Source organism: Rhinopithecus bieti, unplaced genomic scaffold (genome assembly GCF_001698545.2).
Source record: "Rhinopithecus bieti isolate Rb0 unplaced genomic scaffold, ASM169854v2 scaffold_41913, whole genome shotgun sequence".
NCBI lineage: Eukaryota > Metazoa > Chordata > Mammalia > Primates > Cercopithecidae > Rhinopithecus > Rhinopithecus bieti.
In genome coordinates, this window is record NW_016818964.1 from 5,051,148 (window position 1) to 5,062,083 (window position 10,936).

The following is a 10,936-nucleotide window of genomic DNA, read 5'->3' on the forward strand; positions in this document are numbered from 1 at the left end:
TTTTTTTTGGAGACAGAGTCTCACTCTGTCGCCCAGGCTGGAGTGCAGTGGCCAGATCTCAGCTCACTGCAAGCTCCGCCTGCCGGGTTTACGCCATTCTCCTGCCTCAGCCTCCGGAGTAACTGGGACTACAGGCACCTGCCACCTCGCCCGGCTAGTTTTTTGTATTTTTTAGTAGAGACGGGGTTTCACCGTGTTAGCCAGGATGGTTTCTATCTCCTGACGTCGTGATCTGCCCATCTCGGCCTCTCAAAGTGCTGGGATTACAGGCTTGAGCCATCACGCCCGGCATGTTACCTCATTTTAATTATTTCTATGATTTCTAACTGTGAGTGTATTTTCATGTGTTTAATAATTGTTTCTGTTCTTCCATTAAAAAAAATAATTAGAGGAAACAATTTTCTGAGCTAAAGCAGGACCAGGGATAATTCTCATATCACACAGAATAGAAACCCTCGTGATTCATAGGGCATTGGGTAAAGTACTCAGAAAGGTTTTGCCTTTGTAATGGGACAAAATTAACTAGAGATTAAATACAGATCTTGTCTAAAAGCAAGACCCAGAAGGATCAAGCTGTTTCCGGATAACTACCTCCCAGGACAATGCTCAATAATATTTATTACTTTTTAAACTTTTTCTCACCATGCGTCTAACCAAATGAATTCAATAATATTTAAAATAATATAAAAACATTCAGCACCAAAATCACAATGTCTGGCATCCAGTTAGAAATGACCAGGCATGCAGAGCAGCAGAATATAGCCTATAATTGAGAAGAAAAATCTGTCCGTTGAGACTAACCCAGAAATAATACTTGAAATTAGTAGGCAGGACATTACAACACTTATTACAGCTGTATTTTATATATTTAAAAAACTAGAAAAAAGATTGAGCAAATTAAGCAAAGACATGGAAAATGTGTTTAAACGATTAAAAGACACAAATAGAATAGATACTGAAGAAAAGATTAACAAACTTGAAGACATATCAATAAATCAAAATGAAACAGAGAGTGAAAAAAATACAGCAGTGAGGAATAGGACACCTTCACTTGGACTAATATACATAAAATTAGAGTCCCCAAAGAGGGTAGGGACACATAAATGTTTGAAGAAATAATGGCCAGAAATTTTCCAAATTTGTTGAAAACTATAAACTTATAGATTCCAGAATCTCAATGAAACCTAAGGAAAAGAAGCATGAAAAAACTACACCAAGAGGAACAAAGATAACAATGACATCAAATGTCTCATGGGAAACAAGACAAGCAAAGTGATAGTTGAGAAACATCTGTTTCATTATTTTAGAGACACAGGCTCTTACTGTTTTGCCCAGGCTGGTCATGAACTGAGCTCAAGCAGTTCTTCCACCTTAGACTCCCAAATAGCTGGGACTGCAGGTACATGCTACTGCACCCAAGAAGCATATTTAAAGACTTGAAAGAAAAAAAAAAAAAAACTGTCAACCTAGGATTCTCTACCCAGCAAAAATATCTTTCAGAAATGAAGGTGAAAGGGAGACTAGTTCAGGCATAGGAAAGATGAAAGGATTCATCAACAGCAGACCTACACTACAGGAAACGTTGAAAGAAGTTATTCAGGCAGAAGGAAAATGATACAGATAATACATGTAGATATAGATCAGTACAAATGAAGGAGCACAAAAAATGGTAATTATATCATTACATATAAAATACTTCTTATTACCTAAATCTCTGAAAAATAATTGACTGTTTAAAGCAAGAATAATATTATTATGAAGTTTATAATTTATGCAGAAGTAAAATATGTGACAAAAATAGCAAATGCTATATAGTAGTGTCTTGTAAAGTTCATATACATGAAATAGCATAGTATTAATTGGAGGTACATTGTGATAAAGATGTCTACTATAAACTTTAAAGCAATCACCAAAAACATGCAACAAAAAATATAATAAGAACCAAAGGATATAAAATAGAATCCTAAAAAGTGGTTAATTCAAAAGCAAGCAGGAAAATAAGGAAAAGGGAATAAAGTACAGATGGGACTAAAAACAAATAGCAAGATAGCAAATTCACACTCAACTATATCAATAATTACAGTAATCAAATTAAATGTAAGTGGTCTAAACACCCTTAGTCCATTTTCAGTTGCTTATAACAGAATACCTGAAACTTGATAATTTATAAAGAAATGTATTTCTTAGAGTAATGGAAGCTGAGAAGTCCAAGGTAGAGGGGCCACATCTAGAGAGGGCCTTCTTGCTGGTGGGGACTCTGCAGAGTCCTGAGGTGGCACAGGGCATCACATGGCAAGGGGGCTGAATGTGCTGGCTCACATCTTTTCCCCCTCTTCTTGCAGTGCCACCAGTTCTACTTGCATGGTAACCCATTAAACTGTTAATCCATAAATGGATTAATCCACTCTTTGGGAAGTGACTCATGACCCAGTCACCTCTTTAAGGCTTCACTTTTTGGTGCTGCCACGTTGCATTGGAAATTAAATTTCAACATGAGTTTTGGAGGGGACAAATATTCATACCATAGCACACCCCAATTAAAAGATAGAGGTTGCCAGATGGATAAAAAAGCAGGACCACACTACATACTGCCAATAAGAAACCTGTATTAAATAAAAAGATATTCCATTCCCAAGACCTTAAAACAGCCTATTATATCAAAATCAAATTCCTCTCTCTAGGTGTCAGCACGCTGTCAATGTGAGCCATCCCTGCATATCCTTGTACTTTAGCCCAACTAGTTCCTGCCACACCCTGTGCTGACCCTTGCTTATGTTTTGTTCCCTACACAGAATTTTTCACAATTCTCAAGACCTTTTTGCTTATTTATAACTCTTTATTTGTGTTCATGCCAGACCAGTTTTGACTGACCTGTCCCCTTAGTCAAGCCCCATCATAACTAGCCATTATGTCATAGATTATAGAATGTCAAAGCTCTTAGAACAGCAAAGAATTTTCTGCCCATTTACCTTATTTTGTAGATGAGAACTCTGAGAGACCAATGAGATTATGTGGCCAACTCAGGTTCATACAAGTTTAGTGATAGCGTAGTAGGACCAAGACGTATCATTGTTTTCTGTAATTATCTGCCACTCACAATTAAGTACGTTTGGGGAGAATAGTTATGATGTGTGTGCATGGCATTAATATTTGTGCAAATATTTTATGTGCCTGTCTTTCCCAAATTAGACTGTAAGCTACCAGTAGACATCTTTTATTAGTATTCTAGTGCTTAAAAAATTGCTGGATATGTAGGTACAGAGTGGATTATGATATTTGATTAATAAACCTAGAATCCGAATAGACAAGATTATAAAACATAGGATAATGGTTCATTAGTTTTTACTATTTGAAACGATGATTGATTCCTTTACGTACAGTAGTTAGGATTCAATTATATCTCAATTTCCAAATTTTGCTACTCATATAAAGTTTGATTCCGTGCCTTTACATCCACTGAGATTTTTCAGCCTTAGTATAAACTCTGCTTATTATATTATCTGCAAGTTTTCACAGAGGTCTAGACCTGTGCCATCTGATACAGTGGCCACTAGCTATTTAAATTTAAATGAACCAAAATTAAATACATTTTTAAATTCAATTTCTCCATCCCAGTAGCCAAACTTCAGATGGCTATTAGCTGCTGTATTGGAGGACAACAATAAAGAACATTTCCATCATCACAGAAAGTTCTGTTCATCTAGAATTTCTTATATGGTGATAAATTGTTTTGTGTACAAAAAGGGAAAGCAAAGATTTTTACAGGATTCACATTGATGAGTCAACCATTCTGGTAACCTGATGGCAATTCTAAAGTGTCAGTAGTAATTCCAGTGGTTGTTCCTTCACTGAAATGGGCCTGTATTTTCTCATCCTCAATAGTACAGGCTTCTAGTCAGGTACACAGATAATCCATTGAGCAGAAAATATATCTATATTCCATCTTTACCTTCTGTTTAAATGTGTATTTATATGTCTTAAATATTTTAATTGTGGTAGAATATTTATATAAATGCTTATAATAAGATGTCTGCTCAAAATATTTTTATCTTCTGGGGTACATAATCCGAAGTGTGGAAGCTGCTTCTCAAGTGTCCGTCAACATAGCAACCTAGCTGCTCACTACTATTCCTCTGTAACTACTGTCATCACAGTTAGCTGTCGTCACCAGCTAACTGACTTCATGGTTTTTGTCTCTTCAAACTCCTTGAGAGAGAATCTGATTAGCTAGACCACCATCCGGAAGTAGTTGGACAAACTCTTGACTTAAGACATAAATAAACCCCTTGCCAACCTTGAGATGGTGCCTTTAATTGAAATACCCATCCCGAGTACATTTTGCTATGATGATGCTGGAATTAAAATACAAAGCATGAAACCTATGATTCAGAAACCTTTCCAGAGAAGGCAGTGGGCTTGGCAAGTATTCTAGGCCTCCTTTTCAGAGAAACATGTAAACTGCCTACCACCTTATGTTGCCCATTAAATGTGTTCACTGAAAATAAATTATGGCCAAGCGCAGTGGCTCACACCTGTAATCCCAGCATTTTGGGAGACCACGGTAGGAGGATTGCTGGATCCCAGGAGTTCAAGACTAGCCTGGGTAAACATAGGAAGACCCTGTCTCTCCAAAATATAGAATTACCCGGGCCTGATGGCACCCACCCGTAGTCCCAACTATTTGGGAGGCTGAGGTGGGAGGATCATTTGAGCCCAAGACTGTGCCACTGCACTATGGACTAGGCGACAGCAAGATCCTGTCTCGTAAATAGATAACTCTCCAAAAAAAGGAAGAGCAGAAAAAGAAGGCATTTGAATGTTTTTATATATGTTAAAGATTGAGGAAGGTATCATAAGCTGAGGAATTCAGATGTCTTCTAGAAGTTAGAATAGGTAAGGAAACAGATTTCTTCCTGAAGCCTCTAGAAGGAATACAGACCTGCTGAAATCTTGCTTTTAGACTTCTCATCTCCAGAACTGTAAGAGAGTAAGTGTGTGCTATTTTAAGCCACTAATTTGGTAATTTATTATAGAAGCAATAGGAAACTATTGATATCTAGATTGTATTAAGCTTTTATTAAGCACTTTCTACATGACAGGCACAAAAATAGTCATCATAATCATCTGAGCTCCATTTTCTAAACCTTTTTACCTTCATAGGGCTGTTGTAGAGCGAAATCAATGACTGCCTTTCATCATGGGTAGACTCCTAAATCCAGTAGAATGCTTTCTGTTGCCAGTAAGATAATAGGAATTTGTTGGCTCCAATAACTGAGAAGTGCAAAGGCTGGGAAACCAGAGTGGACTCTGGCTGCATTTCTCTGTGAATCTCTTGGCTCTATTTTTCTCCGTTGTCAGCATCGTGCTTGGGCTAGTGGCCCCATCTCAACGTGGCTGCCTGGAACAGCTTGGGCTGTGTACTGTGACTGAACTATTCTGATTAAAGTGACCAGGAAGGCTGGGCGTGGTGGCTCATGCCTGTAATCCCAACACTTTGGGAGGCTGAGGCAGCAGATTGCTTGAGGCCAGGAGTTCAAGACAAGCCTGGCCAACATGGTGAAACCTTATCTCGACTGAAAATACAAAAATTAGCCAGGCCTGTGATCCCAGCTACTCGGGAGGCTGAGGCAGGAGAATGTCTTGAACCCGGGAGGCGGAGGTTGCAGTGAGCCGAGATCACATCACTGCGCTCCAGCCTGGGCAACAGAGCGAGACTCTGTCTCAAAAAAATAAAGTGACCAGGAAGAATTTCATGTATTAATTAGTTTGGAAGAGTCTGTATCTGGGGATTGGAGTCAATCTCAGCCAAATTGCTTGGTTACTTTACTTAGTATGGGAAGGGGGCGTTATGGTTGCCCTTGGAAAATATGGGTGGTCATAGGCAGGGAAAAGGATATTGGTAAATAATCAAGAACCTGTTTCAACCAACAAAAAACAAGTTGTAATCATACCTTAAAATAATGGCTAAAAATGTTATTTATGTAATGCTCCATTACTTTAATTTGTATGTGTCATCAAAAGGTCTAAATTGTATGTTACTCAAAGACATTTCAGGGAAAGTGTCTTAAAAGTTCAGTCTTAGGAAAGGTGTCTTCCTCTTTTTTTGCAGCTCGGTGCTGATTATTACAACTGTTTGGTGACCTACTTCACTGACCTGTGAGGATTTCTTCCCTTTAAGTACTGGATTCTTGATCTTTCTGCATCAAGATCCTAATTGCAATGAATTAGATTCTTGCTTAAAAAAAAAGCTTTATAAATGTAAAGCTTTCTCATATAAACATCTTTTTATGTAATGATCATTATTTCTGACATCTCTAATTGAAGTACTTGATAACTTAAGCAAAATTAAGATGTTTGATATTCATGGTGTCAAGAGATTTATAGTAGTCAGTCATTTCTAAATCTTCAAAACTAGTAAAAAAGAAAGGGCTCATTTTGTATATATAAAACCAAATATAATCTTAAGCAATATACTGATTATTTTTGCAATAAGGTAAAATTTGGAAAACCAAATTTTTTTTCCTATATCATAAGTCAATTTGAGCTTTCAGTTACCCGACAGATTGCTCCAGCAATAATTGGTAATTTTATAATTAACTTCTGTTGTTTGTAGCGAGTGACTAATTCTGTAAAGTGCTATGAGAGACAAGATAAAGAGTCTTTAAAACATATTATTAATTGAAATAGGATTGGAGGAATACATTATACATTTGCTATGTAATTTTTTGAAATAGCTTTACATATGTTATAAATTGCCTTCGGCAAGTAGTTTTGACTTTTGTAGTGTGGAAATGACATTCAGCTGCAGGAACTCTAGCTTCTTAAGATTTTGCTGATAATTTAGAGCTGTGGCTGCACAGTAAAATCGCTCAGGAGCTCTGAAAAAAATAACTCGTCTTCCAGAGATTTTTGATTTTGATTTTGTTTTTCTGCAGTGAGGAAAATGTATCTATAATTTTATAAGCTCTTACAAGTAATTCTACTGACTAACTTAAAGAATTTTAAATGTCACTATCTTGAAGGATTTTGAATATTACACAAATAGGGCATAACTTGGAATAGCGATGGACTGTGTAATGTACCAGATCAGTGGTTTAAATAAATGCCCATAAAAATTGTCCATATTGTCAGAAAAAAATTGAGACTTCTTCTAAAAAAGCATTTAAGGATCACATGTGGCGGCTCGAGCCTGTAGTCTCAACTGCTCAGGCGGCTGAGGTAGTAGGATGGCTTGAGCTCAGGAGTTCTAGGTTATAGTGCACAATGATCACACACTGCACTCCAGCCTGGGCAACATGGTTAGACCTTGTCTCTTAAAATACAGTGAGTTTATTACCGTTTATTACCAGTCTAACCCCAGTGTGGTTAGGGGGTGGGACTAGACCTTGACCACAGTGTTCAAGTAGATAGGAAATGAAGGTTGATTGAATTCACGTGAGTGAATGAAGAGTTATGCTTCATTCACGACAGCAGATGCTTACTCCGTATCAGAGAAGTGAAACTTTACTTTTAAAACCTGCCAAGCAAAAAGAAAGCACAATAGCTCACCATAGTTTGTTCTGTAAAGCCTTGTTTACATTCCAAAGCACTTTCACATTAATTAACTTTTCTCATTCATACGTTTCAAATTTTAACAATACATTTAGCCAGGAAGATCTTTTTTAACCCCAGTCACAGAAAAACTAAAACCACATAGCAGCCTGGCAGTTATATTGGATCCAGTTAACATGAGAAATTAGAAATAATATTTTTCAAAATATAACATTTGGGTCAGTTCAAGTTAGTGGTGAAAAGGTGAGTTATTCAGTAAGTGGTGTTGGGACAGTTGGCTATCCATCTGGAAAATAAAGTTGTGCAAAATAAATTCCAGATGGATGAAAGAGTTAAATTCAGATACAACAAGAATTTAGGGGATTTTAAAAATGTAATCATGGGATGGGGAAGGCCTAGAGCAGAACCCCAATCTAGAAGTCATAAAAGGAACTACTGAGTGGTAGTATACTGTGGTAGGTAAAGACTTGCCCTCTGATTTCACGCAATTTAGATTTATTTCCATTTCTGCTTATTGCAACTGTATGATCTTAGAACTAAAAATACCCTACAAACACCCAAAAAGATATTTACTCAAGGAAATACATATTACAACAATGAGCTATCATTCTTCACCTCTTAAATTGGCAAAAATTTAAAATAATTGGAAAGAGGTGAAAAAAGTACAGTCCCTCATATTCTGTCAGTGAAGTATAAGTCATACTGTATTTTTTTGAAGGGCAAATTGGCAGTATATATTAAAAGTTAAAATAGGTCAGGCACGGTGGCTCATACCTGTAATCCCAGCACTTTGGGAGGCTGAGGCAGGCGGAGCACAAGATCAGGAGTTCGAGACCATCCTACCTAACACGGTGAAACCCCATCTCTACTGAAAATACAAAAAAATTAGCTGGGCATGGTGGCAGGCACCTATAGTCCCAGCTACTCAGGAGGCTGAGGCAGGAGAATGGCATGAACCCGGGAGGCGGAGTGAGCCGTGATCGTACCACTGCNCTGACATCTCTAATTGAAGTACTTGATAACTTAAGCAAAATTAAGATGTTTGATATTCATGGTGTCAAGAGATTTATAGTAGTCAGTCATTTCTAAATCTTCAAAACTAGTAAAAAAGAAAGGGCTCATTTTGTATATATAAAACCAAATATAATCTTAAGCAATATACTGATTATTTTTGCAATAAGGTAAAATTTGGAAAACCAAATTTTTTTTCCTATATCATAAGTCAATTTGAGCTTTCAGTTACCCGACAGATTGCTCCAGCAATAATTGGTAATTTTATAATTAACTTCTGTTGTTTGTAGCGAGTGACTAATTCTGTAAAGTGCTATGAGAGACAAGATAAAGAGTCTTTAAAACATATTATTAATTGAAATAGGATTGGAGGAATACATTATACATTTGCTATGTAATTTTTTGAAATAGCTTTACATATGTTATAAATTGCCTTCGGCAAGTAGTTTTGACTTTTGTAGTGTGGAAATGACATTCAGCTGCAGGAACTCTAGCTTCTTAAGATTTTGCTGATAATTTAGAGCTGTGGCTGCACAGTAAAATCGCTCAGGAGCTCTGAAAAAAATAACTCGTCTTCCAGAGATTTTGATTTTGATTTTGTTTTCTGCAGTGAGGAAAATGTATCTATAATTTTATAAGCTCTTACAAGTAATTCTACTGACTAACTTAAAGAATTTTAAATGTCACTATCTTGAAGGATTTTGAATATTACACAAATAGGGCATAACTTGGAATAGCGATGGACTGTGTAATGTACCAGATCAGTGGTTTAAATAAATGCCCATAAAATTGTCCATATTGTCAGAAAAAAATTGAGACTTCTTCTAAAAAAGCATTTAAGGATCACATGTGGCGGCTCGAGCCTGTAGTCTCAACTGCTCAGGCGGCTGAGGTAGTAGGATGGCTTGAGCTCAGGAGTTCTAGGTTATAGTGCACAATGATCACACACTGCACTCCAGCCTGGGCAACATGGTTAGACCTTGTCTCTTAAAATACAGTGAGTTTATTACCGTTTATTACCAGTCTAACCCCAGTGTGGTTAGGGGTGGGACTAGACCTTGACCACAGTGTTCAAGTAGATAGGAAATGAAGGTTGATTGAATTCACGTGAGTGAATGAAGAGTTATGCTTCATTCACGACAGCAGATGCTTACTCCGTATCAGAGAAGTGAAACTTTACTTTTAAAACCTGCCAAGCAAAAGAAAGCACAATAGCTCACCATAGTTTGTTCTGTAAAGCCTTGTTTACATTCCAAAGCACTTTCACATTAATTAACTTTTCTCATTCATACGTTTCAAATTTTAACAATACATTTAGCCAGGAAGATCTTTTTTAACCCCAGTCACAGAAAACTAAAACCACATAGCAGCCTGGCAGTTATATTGGATCCAGTTAACATGAGAAATTAGAAATAATATTTTCAAAATATAACATTTGGGTCAGTTCAAGTTAGTGGTGAAAAGGTGAGTTATTCAGTAAGTGGTGTTGGGACAGTTGGCTATCCATCTGGAAAATAAAGTTGTGCAAAATAAATTCCAGATGGATGAAAGAGTTAAATTCAGATACAACAAGAATTTAGGGGATTTTAAAATGTAATCATGGGATGGGGAAGGCCTAGAGCAGAACCCCAATCTAGAAGTCATAAAAGGAACTACTGAGTGGTAGTATACTGTGGTAGGTAAAGACTTGCCCTCTGATTTCACGCAATTTAGATTTATTTCCATTTCTGCTTATTGCAACTGTATGATCTTAGAACTAAAATACCCTACAAACACCCAAAAGATATTTACTCAAGGAAATACATATTACAACAATGAGCTATCATTCTTCACCTCTTAAATTGGCAAAATTTAAAATAATTGGAAAGAGGTGAAAAAAGTACAGTCCCTCATATTCTGTCAGTGAAGTATAAGTCATACTGTATTTTTTTGAAGGGCAAATTGGCAGTATATATTAAAAGTTAAAATAGGTCAGGCACGGTGGCTCATACCTGTAATCCCAGCACTTTGGGAGGCTGAGGCAGGCGGAGCACAAGATCAGGAGTTCGAGACCATCCTACCTAACACGGTGAAACCCCATCTCTACTGAAAATACAAAAAAATTAGCTGGGCATGGTGGCAGGCACCTATAGTCCCAGCTACTCAGGAGGCTGAGGCAGGAGAATGGCATGAACCCGGGAGGCGGAGTGAGCCGTGATCGTACCACTGCACTCCAGCCTGGGCAACAGAGCAAGACTCCATCTCAAAAAAAAAAAGTTAAAATAAGTATGTCCTTTGACTCAGCAATTTCAGTTCTAAATATCTGTCCTAGAGAAAAATTATACATTTAAAAATATGTACTAGGATTGTTACTGAGGCATTATTCAAAATAGCT